Here is an 18411-nt window from a genome sequence, read left to right on the forward strand (position 1 = left end):
CCGGGACTTGAACTCATGACTTTGTGCTTGCCAGGCAAGCCCTGTGCTGCTGAGCTGAATCCCCAGCCCTGCATCAACCCCTTTGATGAGGGTAATCATTGTGTACTACAAACATATACCAATAAAAATAAAAATTAAAAAAGATATTAAGGTTGGGCATGGTGGCATACACTTGTAATCTCAGCACTTGGGAAACTGAGAAAGGAGGATTGCTGTGAGTTTGAGGCCAGTCTAAGCTACATAGTGAGTTCAAGACCCGCCTGAACTACATAGTGAGACCCTGTCCAAAGGGAAAAAGGATATTGAAATAACTCCCCTAAAAATAAAATAAAAGTGAGTCTATTAATAGTGAGAAGTTTAATATATTTTATTTTGGAAAGAGAGAAAATGGAACAAATCACTTATAAAGCACAGTATTATAGTAAAAGTTTTGTATTTGCAGTTCCAGAGTATGTTACTATCTTAGCCTGTTTTTGTTTTTGTAACAGAGCACCTGATTTTGGATACTTTATAAAGGATGGAGGTTTATGTTGACTCATGGCCATGAAAATCCAAGTGTATGGTGATGCCATTTGCTTGGCTTCTGGTGAGGGTTTTGGATTATTTCTTAGCTTGGTGGAAAGCAGAGGGCAACCAGGTATGTGCATGAAACGCAAAACACTTTAAAACAACCCATTCTCATGGTAACTAACCGAACCCCACAAGAGTGAGACCTTGCTCCTCCAAGAGAGGCATTAGTCCCTCTTAATGACCCAATCACACCTCAAAGCCCTATGTCCCACCACCATCACTATGGCAATCGACTTTCAAGATGAGTTTTGGAGGGAGCATACGGTATTCAAAGGATAGTAGCCAACTAATATTCTACTCGATAGAATAATGGGCTGGAGCTGCGGCTGAGCCTGCAGCCTGAGTCCTTGCGGCACCCTGCTGCATGCCTTCCTTTAGGGATGGCCACACGGAGGAGGTGGACAAAATCAGAGTGGGTGCAAGTGCTCAGAACAGATTTTACTTCTAGAAGCTCTCACATGTTCTGAGGTTTGTTTCATTCGTGCAGAGTTTCATACATACTTTCTTTAGAGTGAGACTCTGACTGGGAAAAACCTGCTTTACAGATAGATTGTCAGCATGCTCTGTCATTTTCTGCAAAGAGGTGGGGCCTAGTGGGAGGAAGTTAGATCACTGGGGGTGTGGCTTTGAAGGAAAGCCGGAACCGGCACCATCCTCTTTCTCTTTGCTTCCCAGCCACCAGGAGGTGCAGTGTGCTCCATCACCCATTAGGGTGTTCTGTTTTAGGACCCGTGCAAATACAAGGGGCCCGCTGACCGTGGAGTGACACCTCTGAAACTGAGCCACAATAAACCTTTCCTTTCCTTTTTTCTAAAGTTGATTACCTTAGGCATTTTGTTACAGTGAGCTCACATAGTCAATACAAATGGATCATGCAACACAAAGGTTTTGGGGTCTGATCTCTCTACTTAGTGAGATGTACTTAGGATTGAAGGCATGTATGCAGTTGTATGAATTAATAGTTTTCCCCCCTGCTTATTGCTAGGTATTCAGTTGTACAGATGCACCACAAATTGTCTGACTTGTGACCCACCGGACCTTGTGTTTGCTGTTTTTAGTTTGGGTGTGTTATGCATAAACCTGCTATCAACATTTTCATGGAGGTTTTCAGCTGAATTCATGTTTCCAGTTCATGCAGTAAACACCTAAGAGTGGGATGTCTGGGTCATATGGCAAATGTATGTTTAATTTTGTAGGAAACTACTAAACTGTCTCTCAAAAAGGCTAAATGATTTGCGTTCCCACCAATGCACATGGGTCTCTGTTGATTTGTATTCTTTTTTTTGTCTTTTTGAGACAGGGTCTCGCTGTGCAGTTCAGGCCAGTCATGAGCTCACTTTGTAGGCCAGGCTGGTCTCGAACTCGCAACGATCCTCCTGTCTCAGCCTCCCGAGTGCTGGGATTACAGGAGTGTGCCACCACACCCGGCTAAAATTTGTAATCTTGCCAATTGTGATACTGATAATGTTTACATTTTAGCCATTTCAGGTTTGCGGTGGTACTTCCTGTCCTTGTAATTTGTCTTGCTTAGTGACTATTGATGTTGAATATCTTCTCAGATATTTTGCTCATTTTTATTTTTTTTTTTATTTTTATTTTTATTTTTGGTTTTTCTCCGGTACCGGGAACCGAACTCACGACCTTGCGCTTGCCAGGCAGGCGCTTTTGCCGCTGAGCTAAATCCCCAGCCCCTTTGCTCATTTTTAAAGGAAAATTGTTTCTCCCTTTTGAAAGATCTTTAGGTATTTGTCTTAGTCTCTTTGTGGTATATGACAAAAGTCATAGGCTGAGTAATTTATAAACACAAGGAATTTATTTCTCCTATTTCTGGAGACTGAGAAGCTTGAGGCCAAGACACTGGCAGCTTCAGTGCCTTGTGAGATCCTCATGTGTGCTTTCGAGATGGCGCTTTGTTGTGGCCTCTGGAGGAGAAAATGGACACGACACTGTGTCCTCGTAGTATGCAGGAAGTGGAAGGGCAAGAGAGCACTTCCTCTGGCTTTGCACCACTTGCAAGGGTGCTAATCCCACACATGAAAGCAGAGCCCTCTTGACTTAGTCATCCAAATGCACACAGGATTCAGTTTCAACATGAATTGTGGAGGAGTCATTACTTAGACTGCAGTGATAGTCTAGTTACTGGTCTTCCTAGATGTAGGATATGCAAATATTTTTCTACAAGTCTTGGCTTTCTTTTCACTCTCTTAGCATTGTGTTTTACAGACATGTTTTTAAAGTCTTAATGTTCAGTTTGCCAATTTTTCTTTACTGTTTGTGTTTTTAGAAAATCTAGAAACCTATCAATCAAAACAAAGGACCCACAGAAGTTTTCCTCCACTTGTTATAGAAGTTTTAAAGCTTCAGATTTAGAATTAGGTCAGTGATGTACTCTGAGCTTTATATAGAGTATGAGATACGTGTCAAGGTTCTGTTTTGCCTATGGAAGCTCAATGTTTTCAACAGTACTGAAAAGGTAAAGCTTCCTCCACAGAATGCCTGCGTATCTTTGCCAAGAATCAATTTGGTATATATTTGTGGGTCTTTTCCTGGCCTCTTTATTCTATTTTACTTTATTTGCATCTACCTTTTGGCCAGCATTATGTGATATAGATAATTGTAGCTTTAGAATGGATTTTGAAATCAGATAGTCTTTCAATTTTGTTCTTTTACAGACTTGTTTAGCTTTTAAAAAATTATTTTAGATTCTCATATAAATTTTAGAATTAGTTTGGCAATATCTCCAAAGACTGCTGAAGCTTTGATCTGGATGTACCAAGTATATACATTATTTGAAGATAATGGGTATCTTAACATATTGATTCTTCCAATTCATTAATGTGGCCTCTCTCCTTGTATATCTAATTTCACTTTCTTTCATTTGTGTTCCGTATTTTTTGCATGCACATATTTTGCTAAATTTGTGTCTAAGTACTTAATTCTCAGTGCTACTGTACATGATTTTTTACAAAAATTTCAAATTCCAATTGTTTATTTCTACATGGGAATACATTGATTTTATACACTGGCCATGTATCCTATGAAAATTTTAGGCTCTTTTCATTCTGAGAGATGATTCTATAGATTCTTTGGGATTCTTTTCATAGATAGTCATGTCATCTGAGAATAAAGGCGATTTTGTTTCGTCCTTTCTTATCTGTATGATTTTATTTCTCTATTATGCGAAGGCCAGGTGCTCCTGTATAATACTGAACTGGTGTGATGAGCGAGGCGATCCTGCTGTTGTTTCCATCCTAATGGAAAACACCTTAGTTTTTCACTACCAAGATGTTATGGTTTAGATCTGAAATGTCCCCGGTGCCACGTGTGTTTGGAAGGGTCACGGGGTGCTACACTCTCCAGTGGGTTCGTCTCTTGGTGAGTCCAGCAGTTGAGTGGGCCCTGCTTGGAGGTGCATCCCTGGGAATGAGACCTGGAGGTGTGTTCTTGTCCTCAGCACCGCTCTTCTCTCTTGGCTTCTTGGCTGCTGGGTTGAGCACCTGTTCCTCAGCCATGCTCCTCTGCTCTCTGCTATCTCCCTTGGGGCCAGCCTACCACGGACTGAAACCATTAGCCAAAGTAAACCTCTCCTTTAAGGTGTGGGTGTTGAGTACTGTGTCTCACTGAGAAGGAAAGGGAACTAAGGCCTTAGTGTGGTTGTAGGTTTTATGTAGATATATAAATGCTATTACTAAGATTAAAGGAATTCCTTTCTATTCTCAATTTGTGGAGAGTTTTCTAAAAGTCATGAATGAATGCTAAATTTTGTCAGATGGTGTTTTCTGACTCTATTGAGATGATCAAAAAGTTTTTCTGTGTTAGTCTTTTAGTGAGTTACATTAATTGATTTTTGTTGTTTTTGAGAGAGAGTCTTTCTACCCAACCTTGACTCACTGTGATACTCCTGCCTCAGCCTCCTGAGGGCTGGGATTACAGTCATATCCACCACGACCAGCTGGTTGATTTTCAAATGCTGAATCAGCCTTGTGTTCCTGAGATGAATAATCTCACTTGATGAGATATATATTCCTTTTTATATAGTGCTAAATCCAATTTGTTGGTGTTTGTTGAAGAAATTTGTGTTTATTATCACAAATAATCCTGGTTTACTAGCTGGGCGTGGTGGGGCATGCCTGTAATCCCAGCACTTGGGAGGCTGAGGCAGGAGGATCTTTGCAAGTTCAAGACCAGCCTGGGGTACATAGTGAGCTCAAGGCCAACCTGAACTGCACAGTGAGACCCTGTCTCAAAAAGTCAGACAAAAAAAAAAAAAAATCCTGGTTTGCAATATTCCTTTCTGATTATTTGTCAAAAATTTGGTTATTTGCCAGTTTTTCATATTAGGTTAATCTCTGCCTTATAGAATGACTTGGAGGAGGTTTCCTATTCTTTTATTTTTCTGGAGGAGATTGTGTAGATTTGATATTATATTTTCCCTATAAATTAGTAAAATTCACCACGGAAACCATTTGGGCCTGTAGTTTTGACTCTGTTGGGAAGGGTTATCCAGGTTTTCTAGTTCTTCTTCAGTAAGTTGGGTAGTTTCTGTCTTTCAAGGTTCGACTTGTTTCACCTGAACTGTTAATTTCATCATATATGGTGGTTTATCTCTTCTTCTACAATCCTTTTGATCTCAGTGAGGCCAAGAGTAAAGGCCTTTCATTTCTGGTACGGTTATTTGAGTTTTCTCTGTATTTTTTCTTGGTGAGACGTTTAGCAGTTTTAGTAACTTTTTCAAGTTTTGATTTCATCGATTTTCTCTATTTCTTTCCTGTTTTCCAGTTCACTGATCCCTTTTGTCAGTATTACAGTGTCTGTCCAGGTGATGTTTGGTGTTCAATTTACTTTTTCTAATTCTTAAGGTAGAAACTTTGGTTAAGTGAAGTTTGAACTTTACTCTTTCCTCACATAAGAATTCAATGCAGTGAATTTCCTCAAACTATTACTTTGGTGCAAATTTTGATATTTTGTGTTTTGATTTCATTTGTTTCAAAATACTTTTCCATTTTGCTTAAGACTTCCTTTTGGGTCTATGGATTATTTAGCAGTACACTGTTTAGTGTTTAAATATTTGGAAGTTCCCTCAATTTCTTTCCTTATTGATTTTTACCTTACATAATTTCTGTTCTTTTACCTTTACATGTGTCAGGATTTATTTTATGGCCCATATTCACCCATCTTGCTGGATGTTTCGTATGCTATTGAGGAACATGTATATTCTGTTGGTGAGTTGGGTATGCTCTTGAGGGCATCCATATACTTAATGATTTTCCTGTCTGTTTTATCAGTTGACTTCGCTGATTTTATTTTGGATTTGTCTTTTCCCTTTCAAACCCTTTAGATTTTACTTATTGAATTTTGAAGGTCTGTTGTTGGATATATACACCTTTAGGATTATTATTCTACTTAGAAAATTTCTTATAATTAGAAATTTCTTTATAATGAGTTAATTTCCAACATGTTTTTGATAATATTGTTTGTTCTGCAGTGTATTTTACCTGAGATCAGCATGACCGCTCTCTCTCGGCTGGTGTTTGCCTGATACAAATCTTTTTCATATTTCATTCCCCGTTTCTATCTTAGTGTTTAAAGTAGGTTTCTTGTAAACAACATATAGTTGAGTCTTGATTTTTTTGTCCAGTACAGTGATCTTTTCCTTTAAGTTCTTTAAATTTCTTTAATTATTTTTTAGATTAGTTGAATTTAAAGTGATGAAGAAGATTGGATTAAAGCTATCATTTATTATCTTGTTCTCTTCTTCTGTTTGCTCTATTTATTCTTTGTGTCTATTTTCCTTTTAAAAATGCCTCCTCTGAGCATTATTATTGTTTCATTTTAACTTTTTTTTTTTACTTTTGAGACAAGGTCTCTCTACGTAGTTCAGGCTGTCCTTGAACTCCCTATGTAGCTCAAGTTGGCCACAAATTGAGACAGTGTTCCTGCCAGACTCTCTCCAGTGCTGGGGTTACAGATGTGCACCGCCCCGTGGACCTCCATGTTAACTTTTTAATTGATGTCATTTATATCTATTTAAAATTTTTTTAAAAACCAGGCATGGTGTTGCACACCTACAATCCCAACACTGGGAGGCTGAGAAGGATGATCATAAATTCAAGCCCAGCTTGGGTAATTTAGTGATTTAGTGAGGTCCTGTTTCAAAAGTTAAACAACCAAACAGAAAAAGGTCGGGGATGTAGCTCGGTCCAAAGGCCTGGGTTCAACCCCCAGCACCAAAACCAAACCACTCGAACCCTGTCTCAAGAAATTTTAAAGAGCTGAGACGTAGGTCAGTGCTAAGTTCCTGGGTTCAATCCTTAGCATCCCAAACAAAAAACAAACAATTTCACCCCCTGAAAAAGCCTTGGGTAAATTTTTTTTTAACCCAAGAAAGGGCTGGAGTGTAGCTCAGTGCAGAGGAGCTGGGTTCATCAACAGTACTGTGTGCTGACTGAGTTAGTTATGATGTTATAGTGATAGTTCACGTAAAAGTAAAATGCCCGACAGCAGCACAATGATAGAGAATAGGTAAGACTATGTCGTTTTAAATCTCTTGCGCAGCATTTGACCAGCAGGCTGTTATCTGTTGATCCATGTAGGCCGTTATTTTAAAATTGTATGTGGACTCTAAGGGACAAAAACCCGCAAAACATTTTGGCAGTACTAGAGACGAACCCAGAGCCTCTGAAAACGGCGAGACCCAACCCTGCCCAGCTGCATACTGTTTGAGAGCGCGCAACGTAGAAATACGTAGTTTACATGTGTCTGGTATTATCCACGCCCTGAAGGGACAGCCAGCAAAGGGGAAGCCTGGCGAGAGCTGCCTGGCATTGCTTCCCCTCAGGACCAAAGAGGCTCTTTACCTGACAGTCCTCTAGTCCACGCATTCATAACCTCAACACTGTGACATCTGGACTAGCAGTATAGTTCAGCCTGTCAGAAAAGCTAAGGGAAGTTTTTCAGTTGGAAAAAATATAACATAGGTCAAAAACTTTACACAAGAAATGGAGTATTAGAAATGTAAAATATGAAATAAAAATAAAGTTCACTCTTGTTTTAATTGCTCAAAAAGATAGTGGGATATTTAAAGAAAATAATGGTGGGGAACTTGCCTAGCATGCGTGAAGCCCTGGGTCTGAGCTGCGATATCATCAGGAAAAGAAAACCAAAAAAAAATCCTTTAAAATAGTAACGTCGCATCCTCATCAGTAGTACAGGTATTGAAAAACAGATTTCCTGGATTTCCAGATTCAGCCCGAGATGGTAAAGAGTTAGAAAGAGGGTAAGTGTCCTACCAACACCTTCCAAGAAGAAGAGGCCGGAACGAATGGCAGATTGATGGCTTTCCCTTACTCCCCTGAGAACCGAGGGCCGGAGAAACCTTTAGAAAGCAGGCGAGCACACAGGGGGACGGTTCCCAGATTCTATGGGAGCTGCTGAGAAAATCCACGTACGGTTTTTCATGGATGGCTAAAGGCTCTCTACAGTCGTGCAGAGCGGAAGAAAAAAGCATTTCCATTTCAGACTTAGAAATGCGGATGGCGAAGACACGTTTTTAGAATTTCTTTTACCCATGCACTTACTAAGTTTTTTCTTCTCCAGGCCATCGATCAATCAGATGTAATGTTACATTTGTCTGTTCTGAGAGATGAACAGAAAGAATGGGGCCGGTGTGATTTTGTGCAGTAACGTTGGGCCCAGAAAAAGAAAAGAAGAGAGAAGATCGGCTTAGCTTCCAAGGGGTGCGTCCGGGCGCTTCCCCGCCACTCTGAGGCAAGTGCAGGCCGGGAGTGAGGAACAGGAGGGACCCCAGACGACGCACCCATAGAACAGACCCGCGCCGGGCTCTCCCCACTGCATTTCAAAAATAAGAAAGGAAAATTTCAGAAGTAAAGACTCCGTGGATTTTAAATTGCGCACTGTGTTGAGGACAACGGTGAAATCGTGCTTCTTCGGGCCGTGTCCTGCCTGGGATGGGACTCGTCCCTGGGTCCAGCGTGTCCATCTCTCGCGCCCGTGCCTCACCGAACCGGCAGTTTGGCTATTAGATCAGCTGTCCTGGAATCACAGCGCTGTGTTCAAGGAACCCTTATCTTACTCAACAGTGGCCCAAGTCGAAAGTGATGCTGCAGCCGGGCCTGGTGGCGCAGGCTTGTAATCCCAGCACTCGGGAGGCTGAGGCGGGAGGATCGTTGCGAGTTGGAGACCAGCCTGGGCTACAAAGTGAGTGCAAGGCCAGCCTGAGCTGCATAGCAAGACCCTGTCTCAAAAAGACCAAAAAAAAAAAAAAAAAAAAAGTGATGCTGAGCTGGCAATTTTATTGCATTGTTTTTGTACTTATATTTTTTACGTATTATTTTAATCTCTTACCCAAGTTTGTAAGTTAAACTTTATCAGAGGTATATATGTATACAGGTACATATATATTTGGATATATGTATGATATTGGAAATACATATATTTCCTATACTATCCATGGCTTTGGGTCTGTTCTGGAGGTCGTGGATTATATTCCCGTAAACTGACCAAGCACAAGTTTCTCAGTGAAGAAAGCAGGGCATCAGTTATATTCCTGCATGGACCGCTGTCTCACGGACACCCTGCCCCGTGAGTAGTGTTACGTCTTTAAGGAGTCTCTGTGTTGGTACGAAGTGGTTGACTGTGTTAAGTCCTTCGAATACATCATCACATTTGCACAGCGACGTCGTGTACTCAGAGCCGTGCGGCGGAACTGTTGAGTGCATTTGTCTGGACCACACTGCCTCGGTCTCCTCGTCTACTGGAAGGTGGCGTCCAGGGTCGTCGCGGGTAGGAAGCAGAGCGGTGAGAGCGTGCCGCGGAGCACGATCGCGTGCTTAGCGCCAGGTACTGCGTGTCAGTGTGCTTCTCTCTAGTAACTCTTTGAGGAAAGCCCTGTGGCCACCCCATTTTATAGATGGGAAACGGAACTGAGTTTCAGCAAAGCTAAATAACTTCTTGGAGGTCACACAATTCCTAAGGTCTGAGACTGGAAATCGGGGATTTTCTGACTATAAATCTCAAACACGTGCTCATTCACTATAGCATGCTACTATTTCCTGGTTGGGTTAGGCCAGTGGCCTTTGTGTTTCTTTTCTTTCTTTTTGCTGGAACACAATTATGTTTGTAATCTATAAACACATCACTGTGTACATAAATACTCGTGTGTATAAATATGAAACAAGAATGTAATGAAATAACATTTGCCTCTCATATACATATCCAATGCACTCTGACAGTTTCCATTCTATTTTATTCATTTTTTGGACTGTTTTAATCCATTTGTGCTGCTATGACAAAAGCATGGTACACTAGGTATTTTAAACAGTGATTTATTTCCCAAAGTTCTGGAGGCTGGGACATTTATTTTTCTCAGTTCCAAAGTTCAAGGTCAAGACGCCAGCGATTTGGTATCTGGTGAGGACTTGTTTCCGGGTTCAAGGGGACTCTTTTTGTTTGTTTGTTATTTGTTTTGTAGTACTGTAGATTGAACCTAGGGCCTTGCACTAAGCTGCATTCTGAGGCCCCTCCTCCTTTTTTCTTCTTTTGAGGTAAGGTATCTCAAAATTGTTAAGTTACTCAGGCTAGGTTAGAGCTTGAGATCCTCCTTCCTCAGCCTCCCAGACTGTTGGAATTACAAGTGTGTACCACCGCTCATGGCTCAAAGATGGCCCTTTTCTCACTATGTCCTCACATAGCAGAGGGGATGGGGTGTCCTCCGGTGTCTCCTCTATAAGAGCCCGGAGTCCATCTGTGAGGGCCTCGTTCATGATCTGATCACCTCTCGAAGGCCCTGCCCCTTTGATCATCACAGTGGAGATCAAAATATCACTAGGAGAACGGGGGAAGAGGGAACACAAAGACGCCATCCACACGGCAGTCCGCAGAGCTGATCTCAAGGCCCACGATTGGGCTGTAACTCATAACTTGAAAAGAAGCACACATTGAGTGTTCCTCATCCAAATTGCTCTGGACCAGAAGTGTTTGGAGGTTTAACTTTTTTGGATTTTGTAAAATTTGCATATACACAGTAAGATATCTTAGAATCTAAGATTAAACACAAAATTAAGTTGTTTCATGTGTACCTTATATACATAGCCTGAAGATAACTTTATCCAAGATTTTTAGCGCATTTGTGTTTTGACCGTGACTGATGACATGAGGTCAGGTGTGGAATTTTCCTTTTGTGGCCCTCAAACATTTCTGATTTTGGATCATTTTAGATTTTAAATTTTTGAGCTGGGGATGTTCAACCTCTACCAACAATTTCCATAGACAACTCAGTTCTCATGTGCTCTGATTCTCTTAGAAAACAAGACACAACCCCAAAGCAATCTTAGCACACAGCCCCTTTAGCCCAGAGCAGATGACCTTGGCTTGGGGAAGTTCATATAAAAAAAGTAAAGAGTTCAGCCTAGATCAATATGTGAAAACCTTGGACTGTGGTGATAAAAAACTCACTAAGTTCCACTAGGAAAATTGTGTTCCCTCTTAGATGACATGTTTTAAGGGAAATTAACAACCTGGAACAAATTCAGAGAAAGACAATAAATGGGGAAGGTCTGAAATTATTTAAGGAGCCAAGAATGTGAATCCAGTCTCACTTAGAAGATAAGGAATTCTTTAACAGTTTTTAAAATTAAGCATATTGTAATGGTTACTATATTCGTAGAATTATCTTTCAGAAGTGAACAGGCCTGACCCAGCTGATGTGTTATCTCACATAAAGCTGATTTCAATTGAATTTTAGACTTTTGGTGTCTAAAGTAAAAATCTTGCGAAAGTTACTGTGACGGCACTTCTCTCATGTGAGAGGCGGTGAGAGGCGGGCAGGAAGCGGCCTCACCCAGGGTGAGTAGAGGAGCTCTCGGGCTTGGTGTTTGTTGGCAGGACTATTGCCTAACTTCAAAGGGCTTGGAAGGGTGGTAACGGCTCCGGCCTTGGAATGCAGACACTTCTCCACTTGGGCTGGCGTGGCCCTGTGGGAAGCCCCCGGTTCCTGCTACTCTGAACTGGTAGGAAGCACTTGCCCGGCGGCTTTCCTCCCTTCCCACACGGTGAGTCAGGGAAGGAGGCAGTGAGAGGCGTGAGCTGTCCTTTCTGGAGTGGCAGGGGGTGTGTGTGTGGGCGCAGGAGGACACCTGGAATTTCCCTGGGAAAGGTGCCTACATCAGCTGAGGCTGGCATCGGTGTGGTTGCTGGGGAGGGCCCTTTACTGGCGCAAGCATCAGCAGTTCTGCTGGGAGCTTATTTAATGTAGGAAGGAACGGAAAGAGAAGAGTCAAGTAACACTCACACTGAATTGGGAAATCTGGCCCAAAGCTGGGCCACTAAAATAAGGTGGAAAAACCAAAGTTTTGTAATGGTTGGAAAAAAAGGATGGGTGCTTCTATTTACATTTATTTTTAGTGGTGCAATATTAATTTTAAAAAATATTAGGTTTCAATGTGGTGTTTTTATATATGCACACGTTTTGGTCGTGTCCATCCCCACCCTAGTCTCCCTTATACTCTTCCCTTATTCCCGTACCTAATAATAGCAAAGGAAGGATACTTCAGAATTAAAGCTATGTCCAGCTATGAAAGGATTAAAATATCCAGATCTCCCTCATCCACCAGCTATTACTGACTGTTAAATCCACAGACTTCGTCGTATTTGAGAATCAAAGTGGCTATTTTAGGGATGTCGAAACTGGTGATGCTGCATGCCCTGCTTATTCATTCATGATTCTTAATCCCTCAGATTGAGTTTAACTTTTAGAATATAATTAATGCATTTACCTTTGGTGGTTCTTTCAGTAAACGTAAACAGGTTAATGAATATCATTTAGTACGCAACCCAGTCTGGCATGCAGTAGCTATGCAATGACACTATTACTATTATTATTATTTGCAGCGTTGGTGAGCAAACCCAAGGTCCTCGGCAAGTTTAGACAAGCACTGTACCCCAGCTTGCAATAATAGTGTTGAATAAAAGGAGAACAATGCGTGGATCTGAGCCAACTCCTCGCTTTGCAGACAGGTTGACCAAGGTGCAGTGGAAGTAAAAATAATTGCAGGAGGATGGGACCTACCCAGGTTTCTGACCGGCCAAAGTCCATTTTCCCACTGCACCATCCTGCCCCCTGCTGCTTAACTTGTCAAGAAATCATGTTTTAAAAGGCACAGATTCTTCCAGATAATTTCTTACTCTCTGCAATTGATTTTCCCAAGGTTACGTGTGAAGCAAGGTCACACTTTGTTTTTTGTGAATTCTACTTCACAGAAAAGACGTTTTCTACATTGAGGGAAAAACCAAACAGATTCTATGTTTGTTCTAAACATTCAAACCAACACGAGATAAACACAACTCAATAGCTAACAACTGAATTACTAAATTTAAAAATGGGCAAATGACTCGAACTGACATTTTTCCAAAGAAGAGATATAGATAGCCAGCGTGCATCTTGAAAGATGTTTAGCCACAATCATTAGAAAGCTGCAAAGCCACAATGAGAGGGCTATTTGAAGGAAACAGAAGATGACAGTGTTGGAAAAGATAAGGGAAAGTTAGAATCTTTGTGCATCACTGATGAGAATGTAAAATGACACAACAGGTATGGAAAATAGTGTAGAGGTTCCTCAACAGTTAAGAATAGAACTACCATATGACCCGTAGCAATTTCACTTCTGGGGATATATATATATATATAAAAGAACTAAAATTTGGGTGTGGAAAAGATAATAGCACTCCTTATTCCTTATGTTCATTGCAGCTTTATTTACAATAGTCAAAAAGCGGAAGCAGTTTAAGAGACCATTGCTAGCTGAATGTCTGTGGAAAGTCTCTTTCGCTCGCTTTCTCTCTTCTAATGAAATACTATTCCGCAGTAACATGAACAAACTTAGAGCGCATCATGCGAAGTGAAACCAGCCAGGGGCAGAAGAACAGAAGCGATGGTTGTGTTATGTGAGGGATCTAAAGCAGTCCAGTCGCCGAAGCAGAGCGCAGAATGGTGGTGCCGGGGCAGAAGGTTGGAGATGGGGTGAACGGGAGACAACGTTGAGAGTTTCGGTTGTGAAGATGAATCAGTTCAGTGACCCACTGCACATGGTGCTTATAGTTAACAAAAGGTGTTTTGTGCTTCAGAATTCGCTGAGAGGATCTATCTCCTGGTAGCTGTTCTCATCGCAGAATGAGACTTAATCCCGTGGTTCTGGTGACCAAAATCAAAGCAGTGATGTTCGTGAGTGATCTGATGCATTATCCCCTTCCAACGCCCCCCACATCTCCGGGCTGCCTCAGGGACCAGCTCTGCCTGGCCTGAAAGGGTACTTACACAGTTGTTGAAAGAATAAACGAAAAGTAGAGGGAAGGAATGTGGCCTTTTTCTGTATTGATAGTTGCTTCCCTACAAAAGATAAGTGGTTTGTGAACTCTTGGAAGTCACAATTTTGTTTTCTGCCAGCCTGTTTTTTTTTTGCTTTATTTTTTCATCAGGATTTCACAGTGTAGTTCAGGCTGACCTTGAACTCAGGAAGTAGCCCGGGTTAGCCCTGAACTTGCAGTGATCCTCCCTCCTCAGCCTTTCACGTGCCGCACTCTAGGCATTTGTCACCATGCCTGGTTGCTAGCCCACAGTTTCAGGGGCGCAGCCCCTGAACACAGGTCTGTTGACATGAACCAGTTTGCTTGTTGTGGGATATGACCTTCACTTCATGCTGTCCAACTAAACTGTCACATGCTTTGCAAGACACCTAGTGACAATACCTACTTTAAAATAGTGTAAAAGATTTCCGAGTATCCATGCCACAGTGTGTTCTGCGAAAGAGCCATCCATTCGAAAAAGAACAAAATGCACTATTTTGTGTGTCATCTAACTTGTGTGCAGCAGTCTGAACATTTGTCTGTCAGAATGAGAAAGCTCTGCTCCCTGGTGTGTAATAGCAATCTTGAATGCTGGGACTGTGCTGTTCTTTCCCAGCATGTGGCAGAGCGAGGTGTTTGCTGTTGCTACAGGTAATAGTGCAACCATGCAAGCATCACGGGTCCCCGAGCGCAGCACACACGGGCAGCTTCACTTCTGGCAGCGGCCGAGCCACAGGCTCGCAGCGAGGTCAGTGCTCTGCTCCGAATCTTCCAAACTCCAGCTCTCTCGCTGCAACTGAGGGGTTTCTACATACGTTTTAGAAATCACAGGTAAAATATACACTTATTTTTTCTCCTTGCCTTTTTCTGTGTGGAATAATGACTGGAATGTTAACTTGCATAATTAGGTTTCAGGAAGGGAAGATACCTTTAACTTCTATTTAAATGTGGAAGATTGCTTAACGGTGTGGAAAATCTGCCAGAGATGGCAAGGAAAGCAGGAAAAGCCTGAACTAAGCAACTTTTGTCTTGATTGCTATAGGGAAGGTGAGTGAACTGCTTCTCCCCTGAGGCATTTTTCAGACATTTCTAAGGTATTCTAACTGAGAGAGTTTAAACAAATGCCCTCAGGTTCACCAGCCTGTGACCCAGGCGTGGGGTGTGAGGCGGGTCCTTTAGAGCCCATGTTACTACTGGGAATGACAAACAGAGGGGTAATACGATCAGCCTCAGGTTTCCAAAGTAAACACTGGCATTTATTAATTATAGAGGCAGATAGCAGAGTCTCACAGTGTGGCGGCTCCAGGTGGCTGTGTGAAGACCAGGTAGGAGGTCGTTGAGACATTCTGATCTGGGGTGACTGTTAGGCTTGGGAAAGGGCTTGGGAAAGGGCTAGGCCCCCAAGATACGAGGAGAATACAGACCGTGGGGTGGAGTGGAGATATATTCAGGACTCGATGCCCACTGCAAGAAGAAGTTTTATACGACTCTGAGTTCTTACTCGGGTGACACCAGTTTCTTCTACTGTTGAGACTGCAGTTTTTCCTATTTGATTAGTCATAGTCAAGCACAAACATAATTCCAATCTGCAAAGTGCGGTTCAGAGGAGGAGCTTCAGGCATCACAGCAGGAGCGCAGGTGTGGGGTCAGCAGGCACGGGCTGTGTCTGCAGCTTCCTCCTTTGGGCATGTGACTGCAGCCCACTGAGTTCTGCACACAGGGAGAGTCAGAACTTCCACATCCCAGGACTGTTGGGGATGGAGGAGCTGGGTGAGATAGTCTAAGGGTGAACATCTGAATGTCAGTTATTGTTTTAGGTTTCTTTTCTTACCGGTCAAATGGAAGTTTGTTTTCATTTTAGTTGCTATTTGATTTGACTGTAGTGTAGGCTTTTACACACACCCTTCTTAGAAGGCTAGAGCTGGAAGGGGCATTACTGATCCTCTGAGTCTACTCATTTCATTTACAGTCAGGGGCCACACAAAAGGGACAGAATGAACAAATGGTGGGAAAGGGGCTCTCAGGGAGTGTGCCCATTTTGTGCTTTCACAGCAGAAACAAATGAGGACGTCAGTGGGGGCCCACACGTAGCCTCAGAGGTAAAAGATAGCAGTAGAAACACAAGCTGCTAACACAGATGTAAGCAGGGTGCGGACTCCTGCAACCCGCCTTACCCTCGTGGGCAGGGTTGACCAGTGAGCTGCCTATGATTGGGCTCAGTGTCGTGCTTAATCTTTAGGACATACTGTTAGTTTCTAAGTGCCTCAGATTTCTGTGGTCCCAAGGTCTTTTGCATGGGAAGCAGCACTGCCGAGTGGTTCAGAATGTTTGCTCTACGGTTGATGCTATGGATCTTACTTCACCTTCCTAGTTATTGTTTCTGAATTCTTAAGTAGGGAATACCAGGGCGGCCGTGGAACACTACAATATTCAGTGCTTAGGTCAGGGCGAGCACTCGGTGTAAAACAAATACGCCTTTGTACTAGGTCTGACCTGCTGGTGTTGTCCCAGGAGGGAGACCCATGTAGCTGGGAGCATATTGGTATCATCTCTCTTAGTGGTATTCAGTGCCTTCAGGTAGGGCCTAGAACTAGAATCCCCCGGTTTGCTCTTGTCGTCTATTTGGCACTGGAGACAGGTAACACTTTATAGCCTCAGGAGGTGGCACAGGATCTGAATGCTAGAGAGATTGCTGCCACAGTGCAGAAGTGGGTGGTGGCTTTGGATGAGCCACAGGGCCCTGGGAGATGTGCTGCTCCTAAGAGCGTTCTCTCTCTGACCCCGCAGACTGAAAAGCAATTCAAAATCTTCTGCAGCTGAAGTTTTTGAAGGAGCCTCTAAACTCCTTATTTCATTTGCTAAAATTGTAATTAATAGCATAATCACAGAATTACTTTGCTTTGGCCAGAGCTTATATAAAATAAAAAAAAATTTTTACCCCAGATTCTGAGTAAACAAAGTGATTACTTAGCATCAACACCATAGCAATAGGTATTACATTTCTGTTTATATTTATTTAGTATCTTAGATTCATTTAGTAGCAACATAACATAAAAGCAAAACAGCGCCCTTAGAAACCTGTAAATATAATGGAGACCTGGACCTTACTCCTATAGAAGGATTCCTGCATACAAGGAAATGCCAGAAAGTTTTGGTAGGCAGGGCTAACAGATCATTAGCATATAAGAAGACAAGTTGTAGTTTTTCAGGTGACAAATTGCCAGAGGATAGACATTTCCCAATTGGATTGTTTCATTTCAGGTTGACTCAGTCAAAGATGAATTTTAGAAAATATCAAATAGAAGAAGAATCAATAACAAATATTATTAGCAGAACAATCTACAAGCAAACTGCTTTGTAGCATGGTTGGTGAATGCTGTATTTCAGTTGATTATATAGCCTGATAACATAAAAGGAAATGTCATGACATCGGATATACAATAACTATGTTCGATGGACCTATAGTAAAATACAAATGAAAATAATTTTATTTCTCTTTGGAAAGGTATTTCAAAATTTTATAGCATTTCAGGGACATTATCATCGTGTTACAACAAAGTACTATAGTGACAGCATGTGTAAGAAAGTGACTTAGCAAGACCCTCTCTCAAAATAAAAAGTTTAAAAAGAGGGCTGAATATTTTACTCAGTGAGAAAGTCCCGGAATCATTCTCCAGCACACCCCCACACCTCCCACCCCCCAAAAAAAGAAGAAAGGAAGAAATTAGTTTTTGAGTGAATGGGTGATTCCCTAACTTATCTTCCTGTACTTTGAGAAATGAGATCCAGACAGTTAATATATTAAGTAATTTATAACTCAAATGATCAGAACTCAGAATTTCAAATTTCTCATCATGATGTTCACATGAGAACTCTGTGAATGTAGGTTTTTTTTTTTTTTTTTTTTTTTTTTTTTTTTTTTTTTTTTTTTTGGTTTTTTGGTTTTTCTCCGGTACCGGGAACCGAACTCACGACCTTGCGCTTGCGAGGCAGGCGCTTTTGCCGCTGAGCTAAATCCCCAGCCCCTGTGAATGTAGGTTTAACATTATTTTTATTAAGAACATAGAGACTGATTGATGATTGTTTTTTATTAAACAACTGCATGATTCACATCTACAGTTACCTATTGTTTCAGAGAACACATCCTTGAAGATGTGATAATATTTGCCTAAGATATATAGTTCATTCTCTGGATAAGTAAAGGAATTTCAGTAATATTAGGGTTAGTGAAGTGTTACTATAAATCTTTATCATATAGAATTTTGATAGTAATTGATCAAAACAGCATTTTCACAGTAGTTGCTAAAGAGATGGCATTTTCTTCAAGCTTTGCAAAGGTCTTTGCCAATCCCTGAGAGAGTTTCGGGTAAAGAACACGGAGCGGGGTGAGAATCTTTTCTTCCCACAGACGGCCCTGAATGGGGAAAGAGCTGCTAGTCATGCAGGCAGGCTGTGTGGAGCTGCCCTTTACCAAGTCCCAGG

The 18411-nt window shown here is 41.8% G+C and overlaps 1 protein-coding gene across 1 annotated transcript in view; it reads left to right on the forward strand.

Annotated features, from left to right (window-relative positions):
- Positions 1-15205: 15205 nt before the first annotated feature.
- Rp1 (retinitis pigmentosa 1 (autosomal dominant)) overlaps positions 15206-18411 on the forward strand; it is a gene marked incomplete in the record, with an annotated part of 300755 nt that continues 297549 nt past the window's right edge. Inside the window, 1 exon segment of the mRNA XM_013520200.1 lies at positions 15206-15254.

This window comes from Chinchilla lanigera, unplaced genomic scaffold (genome assembly GCF_000276665.1).
Source record: "Chinchilla lanigera isolate Chin_1 unplaced genomic scaffold, ChiLan1.0 scaffold00053, whole genome shotgun sequence".
NCBI classification, from domain to species: Eukaryota; Metazoa; Chordata; class Mammalia; order Rodentia; family Chinchillidae; genus Chinchilla; species Chinchilla lanigera.